This window comes from Bombus huntii, chromosome 9 (assembly GCF_024542735.1).
Source record: "Bombus huntii isolate Logan2020A chromosome 9, iyBomHunt1.1, whole genome shotgun sequence".
Lineage (NCBI taxonomy): Eukaryota > Metazoa > Arthropoda > Insecta > Hymenoptera > Apidae > Bombus > Bombus huntii.
This window is the reverse complement of record NC_066246.1, coordinates 8,090,786-8,104,328: the sequence shown is the minus strand read 5'-3', so window position 1 is coordinate 8,104,328 and position 13,543 is coordinate 8,090,786. Positions and strand designations below refer to the sequence as shown.

At 40.6% G+C, this 13,543-nt stretch overlaps 1 protein-coding gene and 1 long non-coding RNA gene across 9 annotated transcripts in view; one reads left to right on the top strand and one right to left on the bottom strand.

The window, feature by feature from the left end:
• Window positions 1-13,543, bottom strand: part of LOC126869231 (nucleolysin TIAR-like) — a 585,963-nt gene that overhangs the window by 234,090 nt on the left and 338,330 nt on the right. Inside the window, exon 1 of one of the 8 annotated variants that reach the window (XR_007690855.1) lies at window positions 11,461-12,939. The exons of the other annotated variants lie outside the window; for them this stretch is intronic. The gene's annotated coding sequence lies outside the window, so the exon portion shown is untranslated. Of the gene's footprint in view, window positions 1-11,460; window positions 12,940-13,543 lie in introns of those variants that run through there. 8 annotated transcript variants of the gene reach the window in all.
• LOC126869250 (uncharacterized) overlaps window positions 1-13,543 on the top strand; it is a 326,016-nt gene that overhangs the window by 10,535 nt on the left and 301,938 nt on the right. The window lies entirely within an intron of this gene.

The following is a 13,543-nucleotide window of genomic DNA, read 5'->3' as shown; positions in this document are numbered from 1 at the left end:
TAGATAATAAATGCTACGTAATAATACTACATAGCAGTAAAGAGTTGGACAATAAAATGAACGAATCTATGCAACTACATTTTACAGATTACATGTTATCAGAAATTTGTAATCTAGAAGTTGTAATCTGTCAATTTACTGCAAAAAAATGTTATATTAGTTATTATTATTAGGTTATTATGTCAGAAAGTTTTGTTAGTTGATTTCACCACTGCATCGAACAAAACGATTTATGATAGATTGTGTATCTCGAGACGCGTGAAGCAAATCCAGTCAGTGAACACGACTTCCGTATGCGGCTTGCAGCTGCTACTTTACAGGTGGATGTACGATGATATGCTCTTGTCAGCTAGCTAGCCAGCATAGTGTTAGCCATCTAGTCAGTCAGTCAGTCAACCAACTAAACAGCTGTCACCCTAGTGAATACTACACTGCACTGGTTTGACACCTGCTGGTCGCTGAACTATACACCGTCGATCAAAAGTTAAGGATTATCTTCGTTAAATGCTGATTATTGAGTGATAATTTATGAAGCATTCGCTGTTCAGATATTTTCGGCTTGAAAAAGATTTGATGGATAATACCGTTTTCAAGCGTTCAAATGTGTCAACATTTTATTACCCAAAACTTGAATAGGATAGGATATGATAGATATCATCTAGGATTGCAGTAAACAGAAAGATTCTTCCAAATCGGAACTTCAAACTTGGGAATGTAAAGCGAAATGTTGGCCGTTAAAAAATTTTACGACATATGTTTGTCTTTCCCCGATGAAGTAATTTTAATTTAAATTTATATACGACGAAAAGCTTTTCTTGTATTTTTAAGTAGAAAAATAATGGATTTGGAACGACGTTTCACTGTTATTTTTTCTTCCAACGATTTGCATAGTTTAATGTGCGACACTGTCTTAAAAAGTTCAGCATATCACGGAAATAAAATTTTTGAATTTATAATTAATTTGTTCCACGATAGTTTTATCAAACTAACAAAAGATACCAAATAAAACATCTCAAAGATATTTCTTACGTTAAAATATAATTATGAGAATAATAATAATATAGGATTAAACTAAAATTTGAGATCGAAGTCGATTTTAGTTGTCAATGCTATTTTACCCAAAGATTATATTAGTTATATCTCATTAATTTAGTAAAAAAATTATATATGGTCTATATAGAACTATACTTCATTTTGGTTTACGTCAATACAATTAAACTCGATTTTTTTTCACATATTGATATGAACCAATTAAAATAACGAAGAGACACGGAAAAGAGAGAAAGAAGGAGAAAGAAAGAATGAAAAAGAAAAAGAAAGAAGAATATCTGCCTTTTCCTATTCAACGTTTTTCACCTCACTCAATCCATTCATGGAGTTAAACAGAAGAGAAACCCTTGTGTGACCTCACCATTAAGAATCTGATTACTACGTTAATGCATTTTTAGCTTTGAACAATACCAAAGCTCGAAGTTCTAGAGTTTCTATTAAGTGGTATACGTTTATAATAGATTAAATAATAAATAATTACTTATTTTTTTATACATGTATACCATAAGTACTTGATATTTCATGCCAAAACTTATCTTCTGTTCCTCTTACCGAGGAATTCCGGTCTGCTAGTAGATTTTAGTTTGCAAGCTGAACACTTCGGAATTTCCAGAATCGTTTTGTGATCACTCACTTGGTAAATTAGAATATAGGATTCAAGTGGTTCGCGTTGAACACGCAATTCATCGTTTCCATAGAAGTATACAATGCTCAAGAAGGTTCCATTACTTCGAATCAAAGAGAAGAAAGAAATAAAGTATTCGTTCGCACGCTCACCAGACATTTTTTCGCTGAAAAGCAATCCACGTCTGTTGTCGATCAAGTCTAACGGTGAGACTTTTTCTCACGGACCGTCTTTCATGGCTGAGTCTTCTCATGCCAAATTTTAGATTTATCCGTCGCCGAAAGGGGGTCAGATTTTGCTCCGGCAGTCGAGGCAGCCGGCCAACTGCACGCAAATCCATGCGGTTTTCCACGTGTAATCCACCAGACCTCGTCCCGCAAAAGCGGATAGAAAAGGATAGGAGCGATATTCGAGTAGGATCTCGATTCGGTGCGTCGTCCACTTCCGCGATGTTTCGTTCCTTCGATGTATCTTGGCGTCACTGGTGCACCCGTCTCTATATCCTGCCACTGAACCAGTATTCTTAGGTATCGTCGAATATTTCTGTCCGCCACTGAATATCTTTGTCCCCGCGACGATATCTTGAATCCTCCTCCTGTCGTCCCTCGCTATCTTCTCTCCGTCTCTTCTTCTATTTCTCTGTAAATGTGTGGCTATGTAACATGCCGATATATTCGAAGAGCAACGGGGGACGAGTGTACGTGACCGTTTGATACTCGTACGTCCGGTTTTTACTAGGGAAATGCTATCTAAGCATCGACCAAGGTCTCATTTTCAGCCAAAACAATATCATTTCGTTGCTGGTATGGGGTTTTCCTTCCTCTCTCGGGCCACTTCTCCGGTCACGACAGGTAGCGGTTCCGGTTTTCGCCTGGTAACGCGACTAACCGGACTCCTCTCGACAGTCATTCGGTCCTCTGGGTGTTTCGCGGCTATAGCGTAGAACCTGCACGATTGGCCAGGCAACAACACCGGCAGTACCACTAGCTACAACACTAGCTGCAACACTAGCACCACTAGCGCTATACCCCTTCGTCTCCATCAAGTTTAACTTGGCGCAGCGAATTTCCAAGTACCGTTTTACGAGTTTTCGTTGCCACTGGGAATAGACGGATCAGTCGTTACGCCGCTCGGTAAATGTTGTTCCCGAAGTGACTACTCTACCTGTACGATACGCTCGGTCGTCTCTATGGAACTGGTCGGATAATCAATTTTGCAGCGAGATTACAATTCGTTTGCGACGCTACCGGAAACACCGCTATATCGTTAATTAGCTGCAAATCAGTTTTACTTTTTCACTGCGATCCACCAGTTCCGACAAATTTGTTGCGATTCGTCCGAATCTCGTTGGTTTGCCGAATCTCGTTCCGTTCCGATGTCATATATTGTTTACTTTAGCTGGGCATGTTATTTTTTTTTCGCTGCGAAACTCGCTCATATTTGCATGCGTTTGTTTGCTATTGTTATAACAGAATTTTATACGAGCAAACATTTTCAAATGTTTGCTCTATGCTTTCTTTCTTGTTTGCCGTGCGTATGAAAGCTTACGTGGAAACGTTTTGTTTCCTAAGTACTTGTCAATCGTTTTATATGATTGTGACTTGTAAAGTTTCGCTAACAGTTATATTCAATTGTGCTGGTAGACCCAGATGAATTCCTAATAGCTACATAAGCAGTTAATTTCCAATAGTTCACACTGTAGCATATGTTTCAACTCTATGGAACGAAGTATTTTTGATCTTGCACAATACTCGATGGAAGTAGGATTTGATTTCTGTTTTCAAAGAACATGAAATATATTTTTTTATTTTTCAAAATCGGAATAGTTGCGTCAAGTAAAATGACATTTTCCCTCTAAATAATACAGAATAATACAGAAACATACACAAGGTGCATTCAACGAATTGCTGTGTGTTCGTGTCGACAACGTTGTGATAAGCGGGCTAATCCCTTAGCCGCTTAAGGGCCATTGCAAACATACCTAAGTGTGAAATGTACCCTATTTGTATGTATGTAAAATAACATCATGTTTCCAGAAAAATAACGACTTTTGAAACTTCGTTGCACAGTTTTCCTCATTTAAATTTTTATAAATCCCATTTGCAACCCTGTCTTGCATTCGACGTAATTTAGTTTTCTTCTCCTAAAGGGGAAAGGTTCTCTTCGTAACGTGAAATGAAATGTAAATCAGAAGATTAAATATAAGCACGCAGATTGATTTAAAACTTCTATCAGTATCACATATGTTGACTAAAAATGTCACTGAAATTTGCGATTATTTTTTTGACTAATATCGTAAAAAAAAATTAATTTGAACAATTTTATAAGTATACATTTTTGGAGCATGAAAATGTGAAATGCAAGTAGACCAGATAAAATAATTTTTGCTTCAACATTTTTAACTAAAAATCGGTTAACTACGATCAATGAATAGTCTAGTTAGTCGGCTCAATTGTGAGGATCGAATGTTGTCATGCATTAACTGCAATCAGCGTGTGTTATTTCCTAAAACGTTTTTTAACCGTACATTCAGTATAAATTTGGTGCCGTATACGAGATAGTGAAATTGTAGCTAAATTGTAACAGTAAAATATGATGAATAATTCGTAAACATAGGAATACGAATGGAAGTAGTAATATGAATTGTTGCATCACAACACAAAACTGGCTAAAAAACAAAACGAGGGATAAATCGGAGTTTGTATAAACGTTTTTATTAACTTTGTAGTTATACTTATCATATATTACGGAATATTATTTGAAAAATAGAAGAATGTTTCTTACTTCTTTGTTATAATGAACTATCAGTGTTGTATATTTATAATTATACTCATTAACAAATATCTCGATATTCTATTCTCTATTCCTTTATACTTTGGAACATAAATATTCTTTTTTTCAATCTCTCTCGTTATTAGACATAAAAACGTTCTTTGTTTTGCTTAAAAAAATCGAATCATTCTGAGTTTGTTTCTTCTGTTACCTTGCGCGCTATACACATCGTGCTAAAGATTTTCCTTCGTGGTATGCGGATATTGACAATCACCTGTGACTATAGAGTTGAGTAGTAGGCAGTCACGATATTTTTAGATATTATCGTGATAACGTGTAAGGTCACTTTTTTCTGGGTTTCTGATCAATGCTTTCAACGATTATCTAGTATTGGCATAATTCATGTCGCGACACATGCCTTAAATATATATACTTGCGTTGCAATATATAATAGGTAATTCAATTATTTAGATATGATCATCATAGATATTTAACACGATCAAAAATGCATTTTCTGAAAATCAGATATTTTGAATTACGTCACTTTCGAAACAAAAATTGAATATGATGAAATATTTGTAATGGTATTTAAATATTAAATTCATTACGCTTCATACTTGTTAAACCTTAGATATAATTATATTTTTCGTCCCTACTGATAGGAGAGTTTGTATTTCCAGGGAAAAATATAATGCTCTTTGATACTTCTGATAACAAAAGGATATAATATATTCGATAATATATACGATTATGACAAAATTCTGAAGTCATATCCCTTTTTGTCAGAATACTATAAACCATTGAATTAATCCTCGCACAGGAAATATTGAAAAGTACAAAAGAAGATCGTTCAAAACGAAAAACTTCCGTCGCTTTTGTATTAATAAAAACATTCCGGAAATTATTTAAAATAGGTCATCGAAGTTCGAACAAAACACGTAAAAGCGGAGTCGCACTATAAACGAAAAAAAAAAAAAAAAAAACGCGGAACGTTCAATTAATTCGAAAGTACGATATTTTGCGCGGAAACGAAAATAACGCCTGTTCGAGGGTTCGATACGAATCTGCACCATCGCAATTTCTACCAATTAATAATAGCAATTATCTATAGAATTAACAATGCCAACAGTTGTTACGACATAACAGCGACTGCAGTGGCTGTGATCAACGCTCAATATTGAACGTTACTTTATATCGGCCGACAGTGTAATTAATTAATAATCAAATTCAAACGCATCCGTGAGCAGCGGTAACGAACGAGCTCGGTCAGAATGAAGAGTCGTGTCGATAAATCCGTGCTGAAACCGAGACTACCAGCGAGAGGTCGAAACAAGCCGCAATCAGGTGGAAGGCGCAGAAAACGCGAAAACTTAAGCGGAACTGAATAAAGTGGCCTCGAAGCAGCCCGTTGGCAAGAGGCCGGCGACGACCGGGTGGCAGAGCTGGGATGGAAGGGTGAATATAGAAAGACTGGCTGGTTACCACCCCTGCAAGGTACCTATGTAGCATTCAGCAGCGCGGATGGTGGTGGCGCGGCCTGGCGCGCCAACTAAAATTGAATCTGCGGACGAAACTTCGGTAACCTCGTCAGGAAACCGAAGCTAAAGCCATCCATCGCCTCCGCTTTCGTCGTCGGCCTCTTTCCCATCGGCGTACCCATTGTCGACTTCTGTTCTATCTTGGAAAATTGCTACCTCTTTCGTTCATTCTCACCTCTCGCAGCCAATGTTTCTTCTTTTTTTATCTCATGGTTCTCCAACGCGGCCGCCGCCAACGTGATACCAAATGCATTCGTTCTATCGTATACGCGTTGATAGATCGAGGCGAGGCCAAGGGAAACTGGAATTTCTCGAGTTTCTCTCTGTTCTTCGAACGATTGGTCCGAACTTTGTTGCTCGTTAATCTCGTTGCAGAGTTTAAGAGCCATAGATAGTGATACTTTAGCTGGAATCGTTAATGCGGCTCGTTCATAAATTTCCAGAGTTTATGGGATCAATAATTTCAAATAGTTCTTTCGAGAGTAGTAATACTTGGTAAATTACGGTATTCCTTGCTAATCGTGATATTTTTCGATTTAATCCTGCTCGTGGTTTCGGTCAGAAGGTGTTACGTGTTTCGAATTCAATTATGTTCTATGAAACGAAGATCTTTCTTTACAATATACCACTTGCGTTTCACGCGAACGAAATGTTTCACAGTTCCATTCTACCGTAACGCAAATTTCCGGGTAGCAATTGTGTAATTGGACAAGGCCGGTGCTCTTACTATTTGAACCTTTTCAGTATACCCGTTTTGAAGTGAGCACAGTCGAAACACTGGTAAATGCTGACAACCTTTCGTCCAACTCAATTTCTGAATTACGATGTTCTTCGCTTGTGTTTGGACGAATTTCGTGTAATGCTAATGGGTGCCTTTTCGTTGTTACCAATATGTAAACAGCTAAACATGTTTACAGGCGGCTGCTCTCTGATAAAATATCTATATCCGTTCGACTAAATGTAAATACTATATCTGCATTTGCGATCATCGAGACAAATTTGAAAAATAAATGCGAAGCTATGAAAAAACATATTTATACACTCCCGTGATACTAATATATGTATCGATATGTTATTATATTTAAACATATATATATATATATATATATATTGGATCTTAATATACAGAGAATAAGGCTTTTCTTGCGTATCGTCGTATTCTTGCATGACATTATGTTAAATAATAGAAAGAATTGTACACTACAGAAAGTTCCCCCTCTTCTTCAACAAACTTCACTTGAAGCTTCTTGAGTGGACGCGAGAGCGCTAACGAAATTTCCGACCTATCTAAAGGGAATAATTTCGCGACGAATCCTTTACACTTTCGCTCCTTATTCCTATAAAACATCGGTAAACAGAATTAATTTTCTTATCAGAGCACGTTGCTTCCCTCGCGACGCTCTTCCTCCCACCCGACGCTCTCTCACCAGTTGTAAATAATTGAGCATTCCATCTCGTCAGCGTAGCGCAGTTTCGTGCCACTGGGATGTCTTCGTTATCCCAAACGAGTCGTTTGGTCGCGAAACGTGGAACCTTAACACCTTCGTGAAAGCAAAAATTCCCTGCTCCCAGAACGGTCGATGTATCCGGCACATTGCGTGCGTCCCCAAGATAAGTGCTGGAAGTGTGCGAACGTGAACGAGCTAAGGAAAAGTAACGGAGGGCAGGGGAGCAAAGAATGGGTGGCTCGATAAAGAAGAAGAACGGCAAGCTCGCGTTTTGATGGATCTCGACGACGAGATGACCAGCAGCATCTAATCCTTAAGTAATTAACAGGATTGATTCACGTTGGAGTCCGATACGGGGCCAAATGCCGTGACGTCTGGTGGTCTTCGATAAATTCCATGCATCCACTTACCTACGTAGCTAACGTGCATGCCACGCAGGTAGTATACGTGGCGAAGTGGCACGATGCCGGGACTTGCGCCCTTGTTACGCTCCCACGACACGTACACTTGCGATGTAACGGTAACTACAGTTAGTACGTGCTAAGTGTGCGCGGCTAGGGATTGCCCTATTGGCAGCTCTACGTATTCCGCGCTCTGGATTACACATACGTGGATAAACACGCCTTTGAATGCTGTCGCGCCATGCATTACGCCGATTTATTCCTTTTTCTCTCTTTTTCTTTCTTTCTTTTTTTCCCCCGTTTTTGACTCGGATAAACGTTAAAGTCTCTCGACGCTAACAGATTCGGCGAGTCTATCATCGAGATACAGCGATGTCGTTTATTTGTACGGTGGTCGACTTTACTTTTATGTTTTCAGCATTAATAATACAGCAAGTGTTATAATTAGCCATGAAACGATATAAAGGTCGGGAAATCAACAAAAACAAACTTGTATTATTATGTGTGGTTTTCGATTAATTATACGTTTGGAGATTTTAATCGCATTTCGTTTAAAACACATGGTTCTGACGTTGTAAGTTAGTATAAGATTACGTTATATTCAAGAAAATATTTTAAGAGCTTGCTTCGTTTGATTAATATAAAACTATTTTTGCCAAGAATCATTTCTAAGAGATGTTTGACTACTTTAGTGACAAATTCGATGGAAATAACGATAACAAGTAGAAGATCAATAATTTCTTAGACGTATCGTATGAAGGAGTATGTAGACTTATGTATATGTATAAAGCAGTATACAATACACAATACTTACTGTTAGTGCATTTGAATACAACCATAAATAATAATATTAAAACTGTCGTTAAAATGTCCTGTAATTTCTTTTCAATCTTCCAGTCAATTGATAGAAAAGTTAGAGTATAGGAATTTGAATCCCATATGTGTATCTTCTTTCTAGCTTTTTTTCAATAAGGTATGGAATATAGCCAAAGCAGATCTTAGAAGATTACAGAGTCACAACGATCGTTTAACGTCTTTGTTGGAAAACGTAAACAAACTCGCGTTTATAGAAAAGTAAATTTACAGAAAGCCAGGGAATATCCTCTTACTGCAAATCCAGGTCTAAATATATCGTTTCACGATAAAGTCTCCGATTTTTCTCAGTATCTTCTCTAAACTTTTATTGTATATCATCGCGAGTAAGCGATCGTTTTCTTCGTTGTAACAATATACAGGCTATTCTTAGTTACGGAACACGACTTTAACGATTATCATGCGTCCTAGATAAAAGATAACGGCGATAATCAATAGCTGGGGATTGACACGGACATAACTTTGCGTATTCCAACTTCGAAATTACGTAATCAAATATGATTTAGAAAGTTGGATTTCGATATCGTCATAGAAATTTCTGACGTTGCTCGGCAAATAGCCGCGAATGCTGAGACGCGTGATTTCGATCAAAATAGTTCATTCGTGTGGCATTATCGACGATCCGTATAATGCAACTATCTCTCCGTTTGAACGAACCTCTATTTCGCAGCGTCGATAACCCGTAAAAATCACTTTCCGTAATAATGTCAGTTGCCGTCTTCTTTCGTTACTTTTAATAACGAAAGAGGGTAGAAAAGAAACTACGTAACAGCATCGTGTGGTTTAACGAGCAACTTCGAATAACCATAGGAACACGAGGAACGAGCTAAATTTCACGATGCAAAATCAATGCGAGCGCAATTTGTAATCAGAGCCTCGTCGCGATCGCATGGATGAAATTGCCGTACTCGACTTACAACAACAACGAGAAAATTGGAGCGGCTGTGCGACAGTAAATACCGGTCGAAAAAGAAACCCTACGAACAAGGCGTATAGTAGTCGAGACACGAGAGAAAGGTTCAAGCACTCTTTGAATTCTACCGTCCTAGAGTACTGTGTAGAACTTTTGAACGTACCGACAAGAGTACGCTGATGACGTTCCGAAACTGAACAACGGTGTATACAGCGGATACATGGCCGTAACAACGGTTTTCATTGTAATCCAGGTACAAACAGGTACGTGCTAAGTACGCACAGTTAAGAGTTCCCCTTGTCTAGATACAACCACTCGACAGATTCGGTTTACCTGTGGATGACGAAACAGAGATATCTATTCCTGGTAAAATTATTTTTCTGCGACGTACCGTTGAACGTTTCGTCGTGGAAACTATACAAACGGAATCGTGGAAACAACGAGACGGTGCGTATTAGAAGGTACACGCGGTTCTACATGCAATGGAGAGCACTTACGGATGATGGAACGCTGTACGGTTTCGACGAGGCGATACGCAACGTTAAAGCACGATGTAAAGGATTTTCGTTGAAACGAAGAAAGATTCTGGCAGGAATTTCGTTCGAGTCGCGACTACAAAGTACTGGCCAACAGCCAACCTTTTTTTTCCCGCGGCTTTGTCAAGCCGGCGGCCGAGTTATAAATTTTTAATTGAGCTATAACGTTTCATCGGGGCTCACGGTAAATGTTTATTAGCCGGTAATTACCGGCAGATAATTGCTCTCGGCCGTTGGTAGATCTCTTGGTCGGGAACGAAGTCGCGCGAGAACGGCCGGTCACGAACGCTAATCGAGAAAAGTCGACATCCGTAATGGGAGCAATTAATTCCTGGCGATCAACGTTATTACTTTCACGAGCATCTTAGAAAGCCGAGACGTATATTCCAATTTCTATGCGGGTCACATCCAGATCAGCCGGCCTTGCTACTCTCTCTCTCTCTCCCCCCAACTTTCCGCCCCCCTTAGCCCCTCGCATACCCTACAAGAAGTTAGCACTTCTTTTATGGACGCCGGAATTGGAACACAGAATTGCGGTAGTTTCGCGGCAAAAGTATCAAAATGGTATGTATGAAATAAAAAGGGATAAAAATTTCTGAAGCTGTTGGTTTCATGCAATACCTCGAACTACGCCGGAATTATCAGGAGAGAGGAGACAGCAAATCGAGATAAATAAAGATGATTAGAGAACGCTGAGCTTATTTAGTAGGTTTTTGCCTCGTGGCAATGTGTCCACAGAAATTGGCGCCGTATCGCGAACACGACGCCGGAGGAGCTGTGTAAACCGCAAAATTAATTTGGCTATTTTGTTTACACGTCGATGAGGATGTAAATACATTAAACATCGAACAAGTATCGTAGGAAGAGAAAAATTTGTCGACATTCATAGCCACATAACGCGCGACGGTGCCTACATACTTTTTCCTTTCGTCGATTTTTTCGTTCCAAATAGGCGATAGAGAGAATGGAATGCTGTTTAGACGAAAAACGAATGGAACGTGGAGGTTCGACGTTATCGGCTTGATAACCGTGTCGAAACATTAACTGGCTCGCAGCTCCCTTCTCTCGAATACAATAATTTGATGGATGGGCATTAAGCGGTTTAAAAGAGCGCAAACCGAACAAGGATACCGACCTCGCGCGACCGTCCTAACGGCGAGAGTGTAACTTTAGCGACGTATATCGTTCACAGATTGACAGGAGCAACGGAGCATACTCGGCGGCACAATGTACCGGTTAAATTTATCTTAGAGTCGCGCTCGAGTGATAGTGCAATGCCATAAATCTGTAGTATAAAGCGGTACCTGATTTGTTGCCGGTTGTAGTTGTGTGGGTGAGCGTAGCTGCTGCGGTCAGCTTAGGCGGTTCTATCTTCTGCGGCATGCTGTGTGCCGGTATAGGTCCAGGATTCGTCATGGTGGTCATCGTCGTGGGCATCATCAAGGTCGACATGGTCAGCATCTTCGCTAGGTTCCGGTTTCGCCGTGGCGAACTATTGTCTTCTCAGCGATTCGTCACGTGATCCAAGAAGGATTACTAGTCCGCGGCACCCAGCGAATTTTCCACGATGTTATATCGTTCGATCGGGAAAACAATACCGTTGGATAGGTAAGACAGGTAAGACAAGTCGTATGATTGAAAGCGTACAAGATGTGCGCGTAGATCGTACAAGTGACAGCGATCGCAGCTACCGTGGATCAATCGCTGACGTTAATGTGCCGTGAACGTGGCATTACTCGATCAGTAATATTTTAAACTGACTGTCGGAAGCTGTCGTACGTCGTTTAGACGAGATCAAGAAGTCACTGCATACTACCGTCTGCGATCTATTTATCGCGACGTCGCCAAGATCGCGGTAACTCTTTTCCCTCGCGACATTACTTTACATCGCCGCACGACCCCACTTCGACCTACCGATATCTCTTGACATCTGCTTCGTTCAAGATCTTGTTCGATTTTCTTGAGTTTGCTTCCCTCGAAACTTTCTCGGCGTTTAACTTTTTTTCTCTCTATCGGGGATACCGCCACGAGTTTAATCTCCAACTAATCATGAAAATTTCCTCCTCTCTCTCTACGACGTTCCCGCGATTTGTATCGCAATTTCCAGTACAGATCTCTCGATCCACCGTAACGTAACGAACGTGTCGTTTTCCAACTAATCACACGTGATCTCGGTCCGCTTCTGATCCTCCGAATCGAACCACTACCGAAACTGCTTTCGCTTCCCGATGATCTTTTTTCACACCACAAAGTTTCCTTTTCACTCGTTCGTATGGAATTTTCGTCTCACTTGCACTTGACCCCGCTCGCGATAAATTACTCCGTCAGTTCGTGTCTATTTTACAGCTGGAGCGTGGACGCACCGTTGTTACGCAGTGGCGTGCGTGAAAACGCACGCGGTGCTGCGTGCGTGGCGCGTCTACACCGTGATGGGAAGGCCGACGCGCGTCGTGCCGACTGTTGTCGTTGACACTCGACTGATCTGCGACGAGGAAACGTCAACGAGTTGCGAACGGCTCGGTATCTCGGCGTGCACGAGAGAACAGAGGTGTTTGTGTCGCAGGGGGAGAGAGACTACGTGTGTGTATGTATGTGCGTGTGTAAGAGGGAGAGAGAGAGAGAGAGGGTTGACAGGAACGGTAACGACGACGGCTACGTCGACGACGACTAGAACGACGGCGACGACGTTCTCTACGCTCTCCACGCTGCTCGCGTTACGTCACGTCCGGCCGAGCGTAGAGTCGGAACTCGTCTGGCGGGGAGAGCGCGAAGGGACGCCTGCCTTTGCCTGCCTGCCAGCCTGCCAGCCCTGGACGCCCGCCGTCGCGACGCCCAGAGGCGCCGGCGTTCCCGAGCGTCCGCGGAATCGCACGAGTTAAGACGCGAGCCAGCAGTCGCTCGCTCGCCGCCAACCTGAAAGGGTTGCTCGATGCGTCCATGCACCACTGCTCTCGTCCTTTCGAATTATTCACGCTTCCTCCTTTTTTTCCCCTCTACTTGTCTTCCGCTCGTTTACTTCCCATTTCTTGTTTCCCCTCTTTTTTAACGAATATCGTATATGAAACGTTATTGTTACGAGCGCTTGAATTTTTTCCTGGATTCGTAGTAGTGATGCATTTCTAGATTTTAGCGAGGAATATCGTAATAGAAGCATCGTTGTTTGCGATTTTTTAGCAAACGTAATTAGAATCGATTAGATAAATAGAACTCGGATAGATAGATTAGATAGAATCCATTGAATTAATGTCTAGCCTATCAAAGTTTCTGAGGACGGAATGGCAGAGGAGAAATTGTTTTTTTCATTGTGTTGTAGTTTCTCTCTTCCGTTATATTTTGCTTTTTTAAATGTACTTTTATCTGCCAGTAATTCGTACCAGTTGCATTGAA